Source organism: Leptodactylus fuscus, chromosome 7 (genome assembly GCF_031893055.1).
Source record: "Leptodactylus fuscus isolate aLepFus1 chromosome 7, aLepFus1.hap2, whole genome shotgun sequence".
Taxonomy (NCBI): Eukaryota; Metazoa; Chordata; class Amphibia; order Anura; family Leptodactylidae; genus Leptodactylus; species Leptodactylus fuscus.
Window position 1 is genome coordinate 113,315,813 of NC_134271.1, and position 19,406 is coordinate 113,335,218.

Sequence of the window (19,406 nt, forward strand, 5' to 3'; positions counted from 1 at the left end):
AAGACACCACAACCAGCTCCATACATGGAAATATGAAAAAGTTACAGGTGTTAGAACATGATGACACAATTTTTTTTTTCTATTTTGCAAAGTTTATCATTTTTTTAAAAGTATCAAAAAATTTCAAATACTATATAAATTTGGTATCACCGCGTTTGTACTGACACGTAGAACACAGGTAACAAGTCATTTGTACCAAACAGTGAATGTTGTAAAAATTAAACCCATAAGAAAATGGCGCAAATGCATTTTTTCTCCAATTGCGCCTCATTCTGATTTTTTTTCCAGCTTCCCAGTACATTGCACAGCATATTGAATGGTGCCATTACAAAGTACAATTTGTCCCGCAAACAATAAGCTATCATGTGACTCTGTAAACTGAAAAATGAAAAAGTTATGGCTCTTGAAATGTGAGGAGGGAAAAACGAAAATGCGAAACCAAAAAATGGCCTGGTCCTTAAGGGGTTAAAGGAGTTTTCCCATCTCAGTGTATCAGCCATGCTGCCTGCAGTATGTGCTTCTCACTTCCTGTATTTCTCCTTCCTCATCCCCCACCCTCGCTGAAAGGGACACACAATCCTTTTGCAGATCAGATAATATGCACAAGCTTGTACAGAATGGACTCAGTGTTATCTGTGTGTTTACATAAAGAGATAACACACTTGGCTTTATCAGCAAAGTACAATTAACTGAAGGATTGTCCTGCCGGAACTGAGTAAGTGACGTCACTTGTCCTATCTCCCAGGTCTGTGGTTATAGTAACGCTGTTAGGGAATTGCTTAGATGACAATTCCCCAATAGCTGCTGGAGAACCCTGGAGGAAGGGGCACAAGAGACAGTGAGCCCTAAGCTGAAGCCTCCCACTGTCTCTTCCTCTTGCCAGGCCCTATCCTATGTAATAGGCGGCAACTTGGAGATGATCCCTTCCTATATATGTGACACACAAAATGCAGACAAAACAAACAACAACAATGGGAGGTCAGCTAGTCAGGGTTCGGTAACAGTTGAGCAATGCAGTGCCAAATCGAAGTTCAAAAGAATAGTCAAGAGGAAAGCCAAGGTCAGGATTAAGAATACAAGTAAAATAACAGCAAGAGAAAGCCAACATGCACGAGGCAATAACAAGCACCAGTGTGAATGTGAGCCAAGACTAAATAGGGGAGGATGAACCCGACCTGGACCTGACAGGAAGACAGGCTATCAATCACAGGGCAAGACCAAATTAACTACTTCATGGACAGAGGCAGACAAGGACAGAAGATGGGTGTGGTGCAAATTCAATTAAAGAACTAGAGCCGTGTTCACACAGTGCAACGAAAAACTCTAAGCAAGGAACTAAACTGCACACGCCTCCTGCACTGCCGCATGCAAGCAGAGGGTGGCGCAGTGACCTGAACAGGCAGAGATGTTACAAACGCAGTGTAAACAATGGAAGGGATAAGGTGACATTGCAGGCAAAGAAAGCAGAATTTCTAAAGCAATATATTTAGGAAAAGTCTTCAATTTATTAGATAGGATCCTTGAGATGGAACAACCCCTTTAAGCGCTTGCATCAACGCTTCAAGAACCAATATTAAAGGGGTATTTTGGAACTATGATATTCATTGTTGTGGCCTCTTCACAGCCCCTTACTTTGTATAGTTGTTGTGTTTTGCACTGCAGCTTAACGCCATTCATATGAAAGGTACTGAAGTGCTGTGTGGCCATGTGATCAATAGAGATGATGTAACTGGCTTTATAAAAGTAAGTGGAGCTCAATATTATAGTCCAGGAATAGCCCTTTAATACACGCTGGCGTGGATTTGAGGTGCTATTTAGACAAGTTTTTTAGTAAATATGTTGGATCATGAAAGCTGTGTCCCTTTCCACCCAGTCATGTCTGCTTTTCAGAAAAGTTTTTGCATAACAGGGCATTTGTGCAAAACTTTGAAACTTTTTCTATGTCAGAGAACATAGAAATTATAGAACCATTGATAAATTATCTCCGGTTTCTTATTTTGATAATAGCTGGTACTGAGATACAGAGATTTATACATTGCTCAGGCTGTTATATACCACAAGAAAAAAACAACAAATATACAACCGCACCACTCATTAAGCTGTATGATGTTGGTGGCATGTGGAAGAAAGCCAACACCATACTATGCTCTAAACCCGTTCTAAGTGCTTCTGGACTAATTCCAGCTTTCTGACCCTAACCATAGATCCATTCACAATACGGCCAGCCACCTGCAGGTCCTGGAAATGAAGGCAGTAAGCTGATTATTCTCATCAACTGTACTCCTGGCAACATGCATTTTTATTTTTGGAGAAAGTTGTTCTGCCAACAAAAAAAATCATCATTACATCACCCACAAAGCATTAAAAAATGAAAGTACGGTACATACAGAGGGATTCTCAAGTGGATTAATATCTAGTTGATAGATTGTAAGCAAAATTTGCCTGCATTTATAGGAGCTCCTAATAGACCATAAAAGTGATAACAACTACTTAGATTAACATGTATCAGTATAAACAGAAATACATATTTTTAACCATTTTAAGGCTACATTAAATGTGCAATAAAGGTGTTATAATACAACAATCAGCAGTGGAAGTCCAATCACCGAGACTCCCACTTGATCCCAATAGTGGCGGTCCAGCTTTCCCACTGAAATAAACACTCCGTTCTCAGAACCTGTGTTGGTCTTAGTGGTTGGACCAATAAGCAATTTATCCTCTATCCTATGGAGAGAGGAAAATACACACAAAATGAATATCCCAGCTTATCCTCCTTCTACTCCTTTTTTCCATTGATCCTATTTTGTCTTATGTGAAGGTTAAAACATGAGAACTCTTTAGGGATCAAAGTAGAACTCACATTATGGAGAGACTTTACCATTTGACATGTTTTTTTAAAACAGTTTCTCTAGAGTCTACAAAGCCAGAATTTGTGCCAAATCTATCAAATGATGCAAGATAAGATACATATAAGATACATTTGGTGCAACTTTAATAATAAGAGTCCTTCTATGTTTTCTGCTTCCTGCAATACATTTTGCAATTTTTCTTAGTTGTATTAAAACAAATTTGGTGTACAGCCAGAAAGGCGAATCAAACCCACTTTCCCATCCATAATTCATAAGTGGAGTAAATGGTGTAAATATACTCAATGTTGCAAATCTGCAAATTTCACAAATATGTTCAGTTGCCATATTATACTTTTCACACCAGAATTCTGGAGCTCAGGGCTTAATAATTTTGCCCCATTATCTGAATATCAGAGCAAACCATGCTTCTAGCATATTTTATTGGAAGGTACCACCCTGTAAATCGAGGCCTGACTTTCAAAGGGTCCATTCACACAGAGGAAAATGGTGAGGAATTTGGTGTGGAATTTCAGCGATGAAAAAACCCCTCTGATTGACTTCAATGGGCTCATTTTTCTGCTAGCATATGTTCCTGAAACCTCCTGATCATTAGAATAAAAGGCAGATGTATCAAGAGCAGGACGACCTTACCCAAATACACTGTTCAACTATATAATTTTTTTTACATGCGTGGTGCTTCATTGCATCATTAAGTGAAGGTCAATCTCACATTCAGGGGTTCAGTGCAACGTAGCACAAAGGGTCGGGCACATGGTTATATCCAGAAAAAAAAAAATTCCCCTACCTCCCCCTACCTCCTGAAAGACAATCCTAAAATGTTGACATGTATAACCCTAAGAAACCTGATGAACCCTTTTTTATGTAGAACAAAGAAAATTTTTAGGATGCAGAAGGAAAAACAGACAGTCTGGCAAACTAACATTTAGACTAAATTTATTATCAGTTTAGCTTCTAATTTGATAAAAAATAAACTGATATTTTTAACATGCTGGGATTTCTTGTATCACTAAGTGTTAGCTCACCTTGCATGCAGTAGAAGACACAAGCTAAGCGCTTAAGGCTTTGCAAACATAGGAAGGGTGTTTATCTCACATCACTGATAATCCATCATACATTTCCAATTTCAGATTGACGCTGACACAGAAATATAATTACACTTTGTGCTTGATAAGTAATATGACAGAGAGCAGAAGCACAGAGCACTGGGGAAAACTCCTGGTCCCTAAGATGTTATATAATTCACTTGAGTACTATATACCTGAGCATGCACAATGATCCATAGCTCTTTTTACTTGCATCAATAAATCAATTATTTACTAGAATGTTAATTGCACAATTATTTATTTACATGCATTAGGTGCAAAGGAATTGGTCATACTGTGGAGAATTTACTTTTAGGGAATAACTTTAGAAAGACACATTACCTATTTGTATATTTTTGATAATACCATAAGCAAAAAAAAAAATAACATGGCCCAAATTTATAAAGACTAGCGTTCCTCACTCCAATTTTCATGGTCCCTCTGCTGGCAGAGGATTCACTTCATTTATAAGGAGGTGCAAGCCTCCTCATAAATGACCCGCATCCTCCACCAGTCTGTGCACAACTGGTGAATTTGCACAAAAAAACCAGACAAGAATAATACATTTTCCTCAGTGTCTTTGTATTGCAGTAAAATCTTGGTTTTACTGCACTGACCCCAGCTCAGACTATGGCTAAAGCCTGCCTAGTGAATCCTCCCACATGGCTACTAACTATTGAGAGTTATAGTGCAGATGGAAAAATTGGAAAATTGGAAGTAGTGAAAAAACATAGGCAGGAGAGGTGTTGGATACAAAAAAAGACCAAATAAAAACTAAAATTTTTCCTCTATCCTATGGATAGGGAATAAGAGTTTATAGTGATACAACCCTTTAACTAATACTACAGTTTCAAAACTGTAATGTGGGTACAGCTTTAGGCTCTGTTTTTGATGCTTCTGATGGTTGTCACTTCACAGACTTAAGATTGGAGCAAATCGTAAAAGGGGAAATAGCTTCAATGTACTCTTTACTGCCTACATCCAAGTATAAATATACACTACTGTAAGCATTTGATCATGAGACTCTAATATATTGTCTGCATGCCTTCAGACTATAGAACTAGTATTCATTAACTTAAATCACTAAACATCTTCTCTGCAGGAGCTACCGAATGTAAATATCCAGTTGCACATATACTGATGTGCTTGCATGGACTGAGCATCTACACTTGGGTGAGCCCCGTCTCTTTATTTATTCTGGTGGATGGGCAGCACTGAGAAGGCTGAAGTACAGGGATATGACTTGTGCTACTCTGGCTTAAGCCTACATGCTCAGGCCCATCTGCATTAGAGTTTCCGTAGGAGACTCTGTCGTAGATCCCACCTAAGGTAGGGTTCACACTATCGCTGGATTCAGTTCAGAAGGTGTCCATTTTAAATAAAACAGACACCTATCATAATGGACACAAATGGACAGTGACTGACGGCTATCAGTTACTGTCCATTAGGAGTCCGTTGCCCACAGACTTCAATGTTAAAAAAAATAACGGACACTTGCTATCTGTATTTTCAAACAGAAAAGTCCTGCATGTACAATTTTTTTGTCCACTTGAAAAAACAGACATGGGTGTAAATGGATACAAATGGACATTAATGGACAAGATAAAATCCCACTGAAATGCCTGGAAATTTCAGACGGACCAGCTAATGTCCATTGCTAAAGTCTTGTACAGACAATAGCCACAGACACTGCTGAAAGATTCCAAAGGTAGTGTGAACACTCCCTAAAACTCGCAGATAGAAAAGTCCTGCAAGGAGGAATACCACAGGGGGAGTAAGAGGAGCAGTAAGCATGGGTGGAGATTTGGCAAATTAAGTTTACTGTAGATAAATGTAAAGTTATACAATTCAGCTGAAGAATAAAACATAAGATTATCTGCTTAGTAGTGAATTACTGGGATAAGACTGCCACTAAAAAAAAGACTTTGGGGAATTTTGGTGGACAGTAAGCTTACCTCTAGCAACCAGTGCCAGGCAGCAGCTGCCAAGGCTAATAAAACTATGGGATGCATCAAGAGAGGCATAGATTCTCATGACATACTAATGTCTCTATACAAATCACTTGTACACCCACACATAGATTATTCTGTAATTTTGAGAGCCTGTGTATAAGAAGGACATCACTAAACTAGAAAGAGAAAAAGAGTGACTAAAATAATGAGGGGAATGGGTGTATTGGCGTACAAAAACAAATTAACTAGTTTGGGGTTATTCAGTTTCAGTTTAGAGAAAAGACTACTACATTTCACCAGAATGATAGACAGGGATTTTTTTTTTATTTTTTTTTTTACTGTGGTTGTTGTGATGGTGGATTCATTGTATAACATCAAGAAGGCCTGGATGCTTTTCTTGAATATGCAAATAATACAGATGATGGATTTTAAATTGTTGCTGAAGACAAGTTGATCCAAGGTTTTTTACTGGTTGCCAGGTTTGGAGTTGGGTAGGAATTTTTTTTTCCCTAGACATGTGGCAAACATCAGTCTCATTGGAATTTTTGCTCTTTTCCTGTGGATCAACAATGTAAAGTTATACAGTGGGGCAAAAAAAGTATTTAGTCAGTCACCAATAGTGCAAGTTCCACCACTTAAAAAGATGAGAGGCGTCTGTAATTTACATCATAGGTAGACCTCAACTATGAGAGACAAAATGAGAAAACAAATCCAGAAAATCACATTGTCAGATTTTGTAAGAATTTATTTTCAAATTATCGTGGAAAATAAGTATTTTGTCAGTAACACAATTTCATCTCAATACTTTGTTCTATATCCTTTGTCGGCAATGACAGAGGTCAAACGTTTTCTGTAAGTCTTCACAAGGTTGGCACACACTGTTGTTGGTATGTTGGCCCATTCCTCCATGCAGATCTCCTCTAGAGCAGTGATGTTTTGGGGCTGTTGCTTGGCAACACGGACTTTCAACTCCCTCCAAAGGTTTTCTATAGGGTTGAGATCTGGAGACTGGCTAGGCCACTCCAGGACCTTGAAATGCTTCTTACAAAGCCACTCCTTTGTTGCCCTGGCGGTGTGCTTTGGATCATTGTCATGTTGAAAGACCCAGCCACGTTTCATCTTCAATGCCCTTGCTGATGGAAGGAGGTTTGCACTCAAAATCTCACGATACATGGCCCCATTCATTCTTTCATGTACCCGGATCAGTCATCCTGGCCCCTTTGCAGAGAAACACCCCCAAAGCATGATGTTTCCACCCCCATGCTTTACAGTAGGTATGGTGTTTGATGGATGCAACTCAGTATTCTTTTTCTTCCAAACACGAAAAGTTGTGTTTCTACCAAACAGTTCCAGTTTGGTTTCATCAGACCATAGGACATTCTCCCAATACTCTTCCGGATCATCCAAATGCTCTCTAGCAAACTTCAGACGGGCCCGGACATGTACTGGCTTAAGCAGTGGGACACGTCTGGCACTGCAGGATCTGAGTCCCTGGCGGCGTAGTGTGTTACTGATGGTAGGTTTTGTTACATTGGTCCCAGCTCTCTGCAGTTCATTCACTAGGTCCCCCCGCGTGGTTCTGGGATTTTTGCTCACCGTTCTTGTGATCATTTCTGACCCCACGGGGTGAGATTTTGCGTGGAGCCCCAGATCGAGGGAGATTATCAGTAGTCTTGTATGTCTTCCATTTTCTAATTATTGCTCCCACAGTTGATTTCTTCAATCCAAGCTGGATGCCTATTGCAGATTCAGTCTTCCCAGCCTGGTGCAGGGCTACAATTTTGTTTCTGGTGTCCTTTGACAGCTCTTTGGTCTTCACCATAGTGGAGTTTGGAGTCTGACTGTTTGAGGGTGTGCACAGGTGTCTTTTTATACTGATAACAAGTTTAAGCAGGTGCCATTACTACAGGTAATGAGTGGAGGAAAGAGGAGACTCTTAAAGAAGATGTTACAGGTCTGTGAGAGCCAGAAATCTTGATTGTTTGTAGGTGACCAAATACTTATTTTCCACCATAATTTGCAAATAAATTCTTACAAAATCAGACAATGTGATTTTCTGGATTTGTTTTCTCATTTTGTCTCTCATAGTTGAGGTCTACCTATGATGTAAATTACAGACGCCTCTCATCTTTTTAAGTGGTGGAACTTGCACTATTGGTGACTGACTAAATACTTTTTTGCCCCACTGTAGGTTGGACTTGATGGACTTGTAACTTCATCTACTATGTTACCATGTGAAGCAGAGAGCTCCTCAAAGCAAAAAGACATTTGGACTGTAGATAAATAAGGAATCGCTATCTAGTTTTATCCCGGCAGAATTGACTCATTTAATGCTGCAGACAATCTCATATCTCTGCCTATCTTCTTCTCAGCTTCTCCCTCCCCTCTTTACAGACTTCATTGTAATCTGACATCATATGCCAAAATCAATCAGATAAGAAGTAAAGAAAGAAGTAATAGTTAAAGACACAGACTAGTATATTTTTTCTATACTGGGTGCAAGTTTTAATATGTAATAACACAAAGGATTTTTATAGGAGTGCTAAGTTGTACAACGTCTAATGTATTCTGTCCAATGAATTATAGCTCTAGCACTGGATTTTCCTTCACATAAAAAGTAGAACACAGTATTTTTGTTACAAAGGAAAGAAACTATATTATAAATAACACCATGACATCCCAAAATTGACTACACTAGGGAAATATATCTTCCCAGGGATGCACCAGTGCACTGGAAAAAAAAACCACAATTACATTCATTATACATTTCTATTTAAATGCTAAACTGTGAGCAGCGGGCTTGTTTTCATCATACAATTGAGATACAATAAGCTCACAGAAGCTGTTAATACAGAAATATAGCCAAGCATATAATGATTGCACGGGATTCACACATTCGTACATATTGATAATGGGATATGGGATAGATAGATGTGAATAAACATTTGGCTGGAGCTAAATGCCCCCTTTACCATCTGAAAAATAGAATTATTCCCATATGGTAAATCAATAGTCAACTCCACAAGTCATATAATACAGGTCCAGCAACATAGAATAAACTTTATGGCGAAATAAGAAATCGAGAAGGATAGTTCAGTCATTTTAGCCATATTTATTACTAACAAGGAAACATAACCAACTAGGAAGCCTTGCAATGTACAAAAGCAAGCATTCACCATGCTGTTATTCATACTATAGACCTCTGGAACTTCAACATGTGAATGGGATAAAAGGTAGAATTTCTCTGGTATACCTGACGTGATGATCTGAAATGAAGACATCTTGGGATAGAGACATGAGATGGAGACATTAAGACATGAAAGAAGGGAAGCAAAATAGTAGGCCACACAAGCTGAAAAGGAATACACCCTCACGTGCCTAACCACAGAGCATGTAAAACAGAATGCCGTTGGATTTAGAAAAATCATCAGCACTAGAATGGTCCATTAAGAGTGGAACTTTATGGATTATAGATCACCAAAGAAGACACCAAGAATGAGGACTCTAAAACAATGGAAATGTATATGATAAATCTAGGTTTGTAGAATGATAGGAGAAGATTTATTCTGCTTACTTATTTAGCACGATCATATTCCACAGCACTTTACAGACATTGTCAGTCACTGTCCTATATGGGTCTCACAATATACATTCTCTATCAGTATGTCTTTAGAGTGTGGGAGGAAATGCACACAAACATGGGGAGAACATACAAACTCCTTGTGCATGATGTTTTTGGTAGGATTCAAACCCAGGACTCCTGCGCTGTAAGGCAACAGTGTTAATCACTGAACCACCATTAATTCTCTAGATTGTTTGTGGCAGCAGTCAGGTGGATGATCATTTATATTCCTATATAACAATGCCTTGGTCACAAGCTATAAATTACAGTTAGCAGAGTTTGGTGACTAGTTTGTACAGACAGATGACCTTAACACTGCTGACTCAGCTCGTGGTCAACTGCACTATTCCCCTTAAAGAAGACCTTTCACTGGGTCTGAAAAGCCCAACGATATACATTATCTGTCACACTGAGCATTTTAGTGTTTTATTTAATCCAATCTGTTCAGCCATTCCAAAGATATATATCCCTATAGTGTCAATTAGATGCATGGCATACAACATATTTATGGACATTTTTATGGACTTCCTGGCACACAACACACAGAGATCCCACCCTCAAAAAAAAAAAAAAAATGTTACTGCCCACTTGCCAATACCTTAATTTGCATTCTAAAGATCTAAGCCCACTTAGTGTTGCATAAAATATTGACCCTTCACTGCTATCCGTCAGGGAATCCGATAATTAACCCCTTTAGTGCCACAAGACTTTATCTTCCCTATACCCCCAGGGATTCTGAAACTATCCGCTTATTGACATTAATACCTGCACTGTCCTAGGTCAGTTCATTTTTTTGGCCCTGTCCGTTAAAATGTATTTGATGCTGTTCTGTATCCCTGACTTCAGGTTAGTGAACATCACAGCAGAGCTGTCTATTAAAAGTTTAATGTTGGGACTTGAGAGTAATCCCTGACCTATACTTCTGACAGAGGACTCTACTTAAAACACTATAAAGGCACACACAAGACTGTGGAGTTGGGGTTCAGTTGAGGAGTTCAAGTATGTCTTGGGCGGAGTCGGTGTCATTAAAAGTTACAGATTTTGGGTTCAAAATGAAATGATTAATAACTTTAAATTATATTATTACAATTATCAATATTGTGTAATTAATTAGATAGATAGTTACATATTTTGTTTTATAGGAAATAAAGTAGCTGGTCTATCCAGATACATGTCTTGTTTCTTATTTTTTTTCCTTACACCCTTCCTGCCACTCCTTCCGTATTGTTTGCTCCAGACCTTCATCATGCTTATAATTTTTTACTGCTTTACTGCTTCTGTCTGACCATGGCTGTCGGCCATAGAGTAGGAGTTAGTGATTTTGACTTACCAAATATAGAGCACCGGGATTAAAGTGCCATAACTGTGTATGTTGGTTCAGTCTGTTAGGCTATACCGTGCAATAAGAAGGTATACAATTACCTTTATAATGTATGCCAAAAGGACAGTGGGGTAATGGGGCTCTATGGATGCATGAAATGGACTTATCATTGGTTAGGATTGAATCCTGTTTGTAGTGATTGCAGCATATGAAATAGTCCTGTGGCCTCTTCAGACAAAACCAAGCACCGTACTTTACATTTTGCAAAGGCTGAGCCTGGACTTGCAGCTCAGCCCCATTAATTTGGATGGGACTGAGCTGCAAAAAGGCCATGTGACCAATGAAAGTGATGTCACATGGCGCTCACTGTGTGGCGCTTCAGACAGTTGATCCAAAGGGGTTGAGGGTGCCAAAACCGAGATGCTCTTTAATTGATGACATATCCTAACAGACAGGTCATCTATTGATAATCCGTTAAGCATATGTATCAGGAATGGTCTGCCACATATCACACAGATATTGGTAAATATAAAGTGAATCCACAATTAGTGGGGAAAGTGCCCAGGTCCCTTATATCAATACTCATTGGAAACATTAGTGAACCGGTATGCTGACTGCCCAGTATCTGAGACTTTCCTTTGCTTCTGTGGCTGAATGGATTCAAAACGTCAAGCGCAAAAATCTAATGGAAAGACTTTGCAGAAGAAAGGGCAGTCATACCAGCATATCGATCCTGTAATATTATACTTAATGCCAATGATTTTACAATGAGATTTTCAAAGAGCAAGTCTGTATTTGATATTTGTATACATTTTCCTCGTCCTATTTTTAGACTGTCATAAAAGCAAGATGTAAATCAATCAAGTTATAAAACACAAGTTTATCGGAGCAAGTTCAACAAGATCAACACTAAAATAAGAAATTTTAACATTTGAGATGACCTCAGATCAAGACATTTAATGAAGCTTGCCAACCAGGATAGAACCAAACACAATCCAGAAAAAATACTAAGAGTGAAACAAAGTGACTAGACAACTCAACCCAACATTAGACCATCAATATCACCCTGCTATAGTCAAAAGAATATACATATAGAACTCAAAGTGTAGTAAGAAAAATCCAGTTATGATCTACGTGTAATATTGCAGAAAAGAAAACATTTGAAACATAATAAATACATCTAAAATGTATCTGCTAAACCAGGCCAACAAAAAACATAAATATTAAAATACATTATAGTATTATGTCTTTTAGTGATGCGTTATGCTCATCTAAAAAACACATTAATCCTAATCCACACACACACAGATAAATATATTAACTATACAACAGAACAGCTATAATAATCTCCCATTTCAAGGACACAACACAAATTTAAGCAGGTCAGTCACAGAATATAGAACATCAGATAGAGAATCAACCATTCTGATCCTATAGTAATGGTTCTGCCCAGTATATATTATATACTATCCTGACATTATAGACATGTACACATAACCGCAAGAGAGATATAACACAAATATATGAACCCCCATAACAGGACCATGAATGTGATACTACCAATGGAGCAACAACTGTAGACATTCACCTCCATGCACATCAAACTGAATCCATTGATAATATAGAGAATGAGTTGCTTACAACATGGCGCTATAGTAGTTCAGCACACGTTATCAATCTGCAACAGTAAGTGACAAATAACTGGACAAATCCTTGAAATCTTTCCTCCAAGTATGTCATCTATCAAGAGAATTTACATTACACACCTAGAACCTGGTAGCGGTTTGTAAAAATGAATCCACGGAATATAGCCTACATCTAAGAGTATAAAGTGCAACAAACAATGCCTATGTAAGCCATCTAAAACATGTAGAAATGAGAAGATCAATATTTGTGAACTGAATCAAATGCAGCAGGTTGCAATAGGTCACTGTAAAGTGGTCTTTCCGTCATCACCTACTTCTCTAGTCCCTACAGACACTAAACCCCTCCAAACCTCAGCCATGATCTATATCCTCCTTCAGAGAGAATGCAATAAACTATGAGAATCCTCATAAAATACAATCAGGCATCGGATACAAATTAATGAAAAGGGCATTGCAAAATGCCAGAATGCTAGAAGATTGCAGGCTGACTTATTACAACATGCATCAATGGCAGACAGTGTAATCACTCCCCCCCCCCCCCCCCCCCCCAAGACAAAGCGGCAGTGCCATACCCCAACACTACACAAATTCCAACACAAGCAGCACCCCCTCCTGGCATCTCTGTGGCTGCCATGGTATCTAGGATTTGGATGTGTCTGTGCTTCATGTTGTTGATGGAGGAAGGTGGTGTATATGATTTCATAATGGCAGGGATAGACAGGATTACCATAGTGCTTCAACCAGGAAGGCATACAATATAATGGAGCTGTGATCCTGGGGTGTGATACATTGTAACCCAGCTGGGATTACCTTAGCAACAAGAGAATCCGCTTCTCCTCCTCCTCCTCCTCCAGCTGCTTCCTCTGCTTTCTCTGTTTTCTCTATCACAGGCTGCTGGAAGCTCGGTGCATGGTTCCACTGACACTTGGGGGGCAGCCCCAATACCTGCTCAGTCCAAGGAGGGTGGTGGGAAGGCAGCCTGAGGGTCCCCCGGAGACAGGTCCATCCCTATGCGTGCACAAGAGCTGCTGAGGATGGATGGGAATAAACAGGACAAGCTGCTTCCCACCTCCTCCTCCTCCTCCTCTGCTAGGAGGATGCTGCAGTAGTCCGAGCTCCCTCTGCTGGAGAGACTTTCTACTACACCTATCCACATAAAATACAGGCTTAAAATACAGTCAAAATGCAACTTTTATAATGAATGGTTATGTAAAAGAATTAAAAAATAGATAATAAATTCACATAAAGAACAAGAAATGACAATGAGCACAGCCAATATCATGGACATAAAAAAAGAAAAATGTCTGGACCACTGTATAAGCAATGCTACTCCCTATTCAGCCCCTGCTACCTCTTGTGTCACCTCCTCGCCCCATAGATTGTAAACTCAGTCCTATTGTGTGAATTGACTGTTCCTTTGTAATGTATCTTTGTCTGTACTTGAACCCTACAAATTGTACAGTGCTGCGGAATATGTTGGCGATATATAAATAAAATGTATTATTATCATATGGTCAAAGAGTAGTGCATATTATAATACATAACACTGTAAACCAGGTACGTAACTACCGGGGTAGCCATAGTAGCTGCTGCCACAGGGCCCGGGACATTAGCGGGTCCGGTGGGCCCCAATTAATTATTTTTTTTAATAGGCAGTTACCTACTGGAGTAACCCTAGCAGGTAATGGGCTCTATTTACTTACTGATCCTGGCTCCTAATCACGGCCACCGCCGCTTCCCCTTCTGCAAGGGGCCACTGTGAGCAAGAAGGGGATCGTTAAGTAAGGCCTCTGGCCCGCGAACCCCACATACACTGCTATCATTATGATTGGAGGGCTAGGAGAGGTGAGGGCAGGGGTGATGTTGCCCTTTTAGCCGCCCGAGGCAGACGACAGAAAGATGCCCCACCCCCACCCCCGGAGGAGGGGGCGGAGCGGAGGGGGCGTGGCGGAGCGAATGGGGTGGGGCAACATGAAGGGGCAGGGCTTAGCGGCGTTTGCAGGCAGAGAGCAGGCAGGGAGAGGACCTGCTCTCTGCCTGAGGGGAGGCCGCTGGAGCAGCGCTGCTCCAGCGGCCTCCCCAATCCAGCTTGTCCTGGACTGGCTTAGGTAAGCAAAAATGCTGCCCTCCCTGGGACCCTGGCATAGCGCCGCCTGAAGCGGTCGCTTCAGGTCGCCTCATGGGAGGTGCGGTGCTGGTGAGGGAACATAAAAAATACTGTTACTTACCTCTCCTGGGCTACAGAAGGCTTCAGGACTACTTGGTCCTAGATGTCATGTGGACCGTGGTTTGCATCCTTATGTGTCGCAATGCAAACTCGGCTCAAGTGACTTCCTGTACATCATTGAAGATGGCTGACATCAGCAGGGAATGCGCCAGAACCCAGGAGAGGTAAGTAACAGTGTTTTTTTTTATGTTGTTTTTTTTTTAATGTAGATTATGAGCCCCATATAGGGATCACAATGAACATATTTTTTTCTCCTATCAATATGTCTTTGTAGAATGGGAGGAAATCCACGCAAACATGGGGAGAACATACAAACTCCTTGCAGATGTTGTTCCTGGCGGGATTCAAACCCAGGACTCCAGTACTGCAAGGCTAACCACTGAGCCCCGTGTTGCCCCTGTTTTTTTTTTTTATGTTTGTTTAAAAAATTTCAAAAAATAAAAATATAAAACATGCTCTGTGTCGTGCATTGCTCAGTGATAAAACTGTGTATGAATTATAGAATTTGTATTGTGAGAAATTGGATTTCTTCAAAAAATTCACATAAAGGAATGAGTAGACGTATCTGTAGAAGGATTATTACATTGCATATATTGCATTAATTGTAAAACATTCAGATTCAGTGAGGCTGTACTTTGGGCATAGCCTGGTGGGAGACCAGCATAATGGGGATTTGGAGGGACTGGTATAGGGGGTAGGCAGAGTGGCTGTAAGTTAAAGGGGTTGTCCAGGATAAACTGATAATTAACCCCTAAACTAAATGACCTCCCCCCACCTATCTTCTAATTTACTTCAATTAAAAAATAAATAAAAATGTATACTTACCCATATCCCTGGAATGGTCACATGACTTTCTGATAATCTGGCAATGTTCCGTTTCACGACTTCCGAAATGGAACGTCACCATTACTCTTCCCCCTCTCCAATCTCTTGCAATACTTACCAAGCCTTCCTGCGTCCGGGGAACAGCTCCTCCCCGTCTTCCTGTCTTCTAGAAGGGTGCAATAGGTTAGCCAGGGAGACGGAGAGGGTGGAAAGGGCTAGTGATGGGTGGTATCAATATATTTAATGAGATACTGAGGGTGAGAGGGGCTAGTAATGGGGGAGATTGATAGTCAGTGAGAGTGGGAGGGGCTAGACTAGTGAGACAGGGAATGTGAGTGTAACAGAGTGAGAGGCGGGGGGGGGCTGAGTGATAGGGAGTTAGTATAGCAGATACACAGGAACTGCACAGCAGGAAGCTACAGCATGTATACAAACACAGAGGATGCAGCAGCAACCAGAGACACCCAGAAATCACACCAAACACTGCTAAAAGTATATGGGTGTACCTATTAACCCATCACTAGCATTTACAGACCTTTATTAAAAAAAATTATAAAAAAACTGCCCAGAAAATCCCTTTAAGGAGTGGGGTAAATTTCAATTTAAAAGCCTGGAAATAATCGTCCCTTTCAGAAGGATTGTGATGGGGACACCACATCTCCCACCCATCTCATTTTATTGTGTCAGTGTGGGATGTTGGTTTTTAATGTTACCATGGGATTATTACTCATCAGGATGGGATATGATTGGATGAGCTGGCAGATTTTTGTCATACCAACTAAGGTGCGGTGTCCTCAAAGTTGGTGCGGAGACATATTGTGTTTGGAGGTTGAGAGGAGCCAATATGGCATTGAACACCATAGATGTTAGTGATTCCAGGCATTTGGTCTCGCCAGATATCAGGTATGTGGACTGGAAGAAGTCCACATCAACCAAAGTGTGGTGAATAGATGCCTCCAAGACAGTATTAAAACTTCTGGAGGTAAGATTAGAAGTCATTTAGGCTACATTGGGTGGCTCCAAGGACTTCCGTCATCTGAACTTCATTTAGAGAGAGGAATAGATTAGTAAATAGTTTTAATAAATGGTTTAACCACTTCCCACTGCAGGGATTTTTCAATTTTCATTTTTGACTCCCCTTAAATAACTTTGTTATCTTTCCATTCACAGAGCCATAGGGGAGCTTATTATTTGTGGGACAAGTTGCACTTTGTAATGGTACCATTTAATATTCAGTATGATGTACTGGGAAGCTGGAAAAAAAAATCAGAATAGGGTAGAACTGGAGAAAAACTGTGTTTGTGCGACTTTTATGGGCTTTGTTTTTATGGCATTCACTGTGCAGCTCAAATGACATGTCACATTATTCCATTTGACTGTACAATACCAGTGATACCAAATTTACATAGTTTTTTGGTTTTTTTTTTACATTTTAACCCGTAAAAAAAAAAAAAAAAAAATTTGTAAAAACATTTTTTTTATACTTGGAATCAAGATATTCTGACACCCATAATTTTGTTATAATTCTGTGTATGGGGATGCATAAGTCTTTTTTTTTGTGGAGCCAGATTTATTTTGTAGTTATTGAATGTTGCGGAATGTCTGATGTTTTGATAGCTATTTGCTCATTTTTTTATGGGAGATGAAATGTCAAAAAAGAAGTTAGCTTGGTTCTTATTTGATTATTTTTCCCCGCTACAGCATTGGCCATATTGGAAAAATATTTTTATGTGTTAGTAGACTGGACATGTTTGGACCAGCCTCAATAGTTAAATACCTATGACAGGCTTGGGAGCCTTCAGAACAGGACAGCTCCTGCAATCATGTTAGTGGGAGCCATCCTGTAACGCCAAAGGGGTGTTCCTGGCCCCGGGGCCTTTTTTCACTTTTGGGGTTACAACTAAGATCAGTGGCAATGCCAGCAATCACAGTGAACCCTGATCAGAGTGAACTCTGCTGCAGAGATACTTAAAGACACGGCATCCACTGTAATAGTATGATGACTGTTGGAAAGGGGTTAGAAAGGTTGTATTTGTATCAATATTTTTATCAATTGTATGTTATATTTATTATGACAAAATGGCTTCTGTGGCCAACAATATACATATGGTTGTAGTTTGGTCATCAGGGTGAAGCAAATTAATCCAGCAACACAGGTAGGTCAGACTCACCTGAATGCGATAAGTATTTCCAATGAATTTTGGAGACAATTGTCATGAATTAATTTATTTATTGTATTTATTATCTATTTACATTGAGTACGGTAATTATCATCCTTGGGCAGTTTTGATGGTCAGTTTTCTGTAGCATTTTTATGGTCCTTTTTGTTTCAATCTTACTCTGTCAGGTATTTTTCATATTTTATCTGCATTTTATAATCTTTTAATTATATGATATATTAATAAATTCTTTTGGACATTATTATTTTTAGTGCATCTTTTTTCTTGTTTTGGCTACTTTTTTATTAAATGTGAAGTGTTATGTTTGGGTAAAGGAAAACACTGCATTTCTACATAAAACCCCATACCATCTTTGATACATGGTGGCAGTAGTATCAACTTGGGACCTGTTTTGCAGCATTTGGGCCAAGATGCCCTGCTGAAATCTGAATTGTACCAACAAATTCTAAAGGAAAATGTCAAGATATCTGCCTGAGAGCTGAATCTTAAGATAACATGGATGATGCAGTAAGACAACGACCCTAAATACACAAGTATGGTTAAAAAATAAGATTAAAATTTTGGAATTGGCAAGTCAAAGTCCTGACCTCAATCAAATGGAAATGTCATGGAAGGACCTGAAATGAGCAGTTCATGGGAAGACACCTACCAACATAACACAGTCTAATCTGTTTTGTACAGAGGTCTAGAATAAAATTATTCCAAGCTGAGGTATAGAATTATCAAATAACTGGAAATATTTAGATGTAGCAATTGATGCACAAAGGGGTCACACCAGGTACTGAAAGCAAAGGTTCATATTCTTTTGTAACTCAAATTTGTCTCATTTGCATATATAAATAAATGCCCAAATCTATTATTTTTGACTTATCAGTTTGATTTGGCTCCATACATCCACATTTAGGATTTGTGTGAATGTTGTAGGTCAACTTTTACAGAAATATAAACAATTCTGAAGGGTCCAGAAACTTTTAAGCACCACTGTATAAATGATGATATGTAGCAGTCTTAACTCACAGGTAAGGAGGAGCAATTGGAAGATTCTCTCATAAATACACATATTTCCTTATTACATTTTCTCAAAAGATACACATAGAGAAGAATGAACCCTGACCCCAACTCACGAATTGGGTCTAAAAATTAACATCCTCCTTTGTGTGAGCAACCTTTACACAATGGCAAGAAGATTAAGTTATAGTAGAAATGTAAAAGCAGATGACTTATGATGCAGTAAAAAAGACAGTCGGGGTCACCTTAGCCTTTTCGGCATACAGGTGCAGGCTATTAGATAAAGCTTTGAGCAGGTGCACTATATAGCTCTGTATGCTTGGATGAAAGCCAGATGTTATTGCTGCTCTTATATGGATTGCTCATTTAAAAAAAAAAAAAAAAAAAGTTTCTTGTTAAAAGCACACAGCCGGCGCTGACAGCTGACAGGTTTTAAACAACATGCAAATTTTGATTTAAGTATTTTTTTTTCCCTCATGTAGAAAATGGATATTTCAACTCTTCTTTGCTGAAGCACAAATGCACTTAAGAAAAATCGCTGAAGAGTATCGTGAAAAGAGAAAAAAAATCTCCAGGTTCAATTATGAATGCTGTGCTTTACACTGGAAATAAACAATTTGGAATCCTAGGACAACATATCACAAACCTAAAATGTTAGGCAGAACTTTGATCC

The 19,406-nt window shown here is 39.4% G+C and overlaps 1 protein-coding gene across 2 annotated transcripts in view; it reads right to left on the bottom strand.

Moving 5' to 3' along the window:
• RGS6 (regulator of G protein signaling 6) overlaps positions 1–13,569 on the bottom strand; it is a 329,404-nt gene extending 315,835 nt beyond the window's left edge. For both annotated transcript variants that reach the window (XM_075282891.1, XM_075282890.1), the window contains exon 1: positions 13,304–13,569. The gene's annotated coding sequence lies outside the window, so the exon portion shown is untranslated. The remainder of the gene's footprint in view (positions 1–13,303) is intronic.
• Between the last annotated feature and the right edge of the window lie 5,837 nt (positions 13,570–19,406).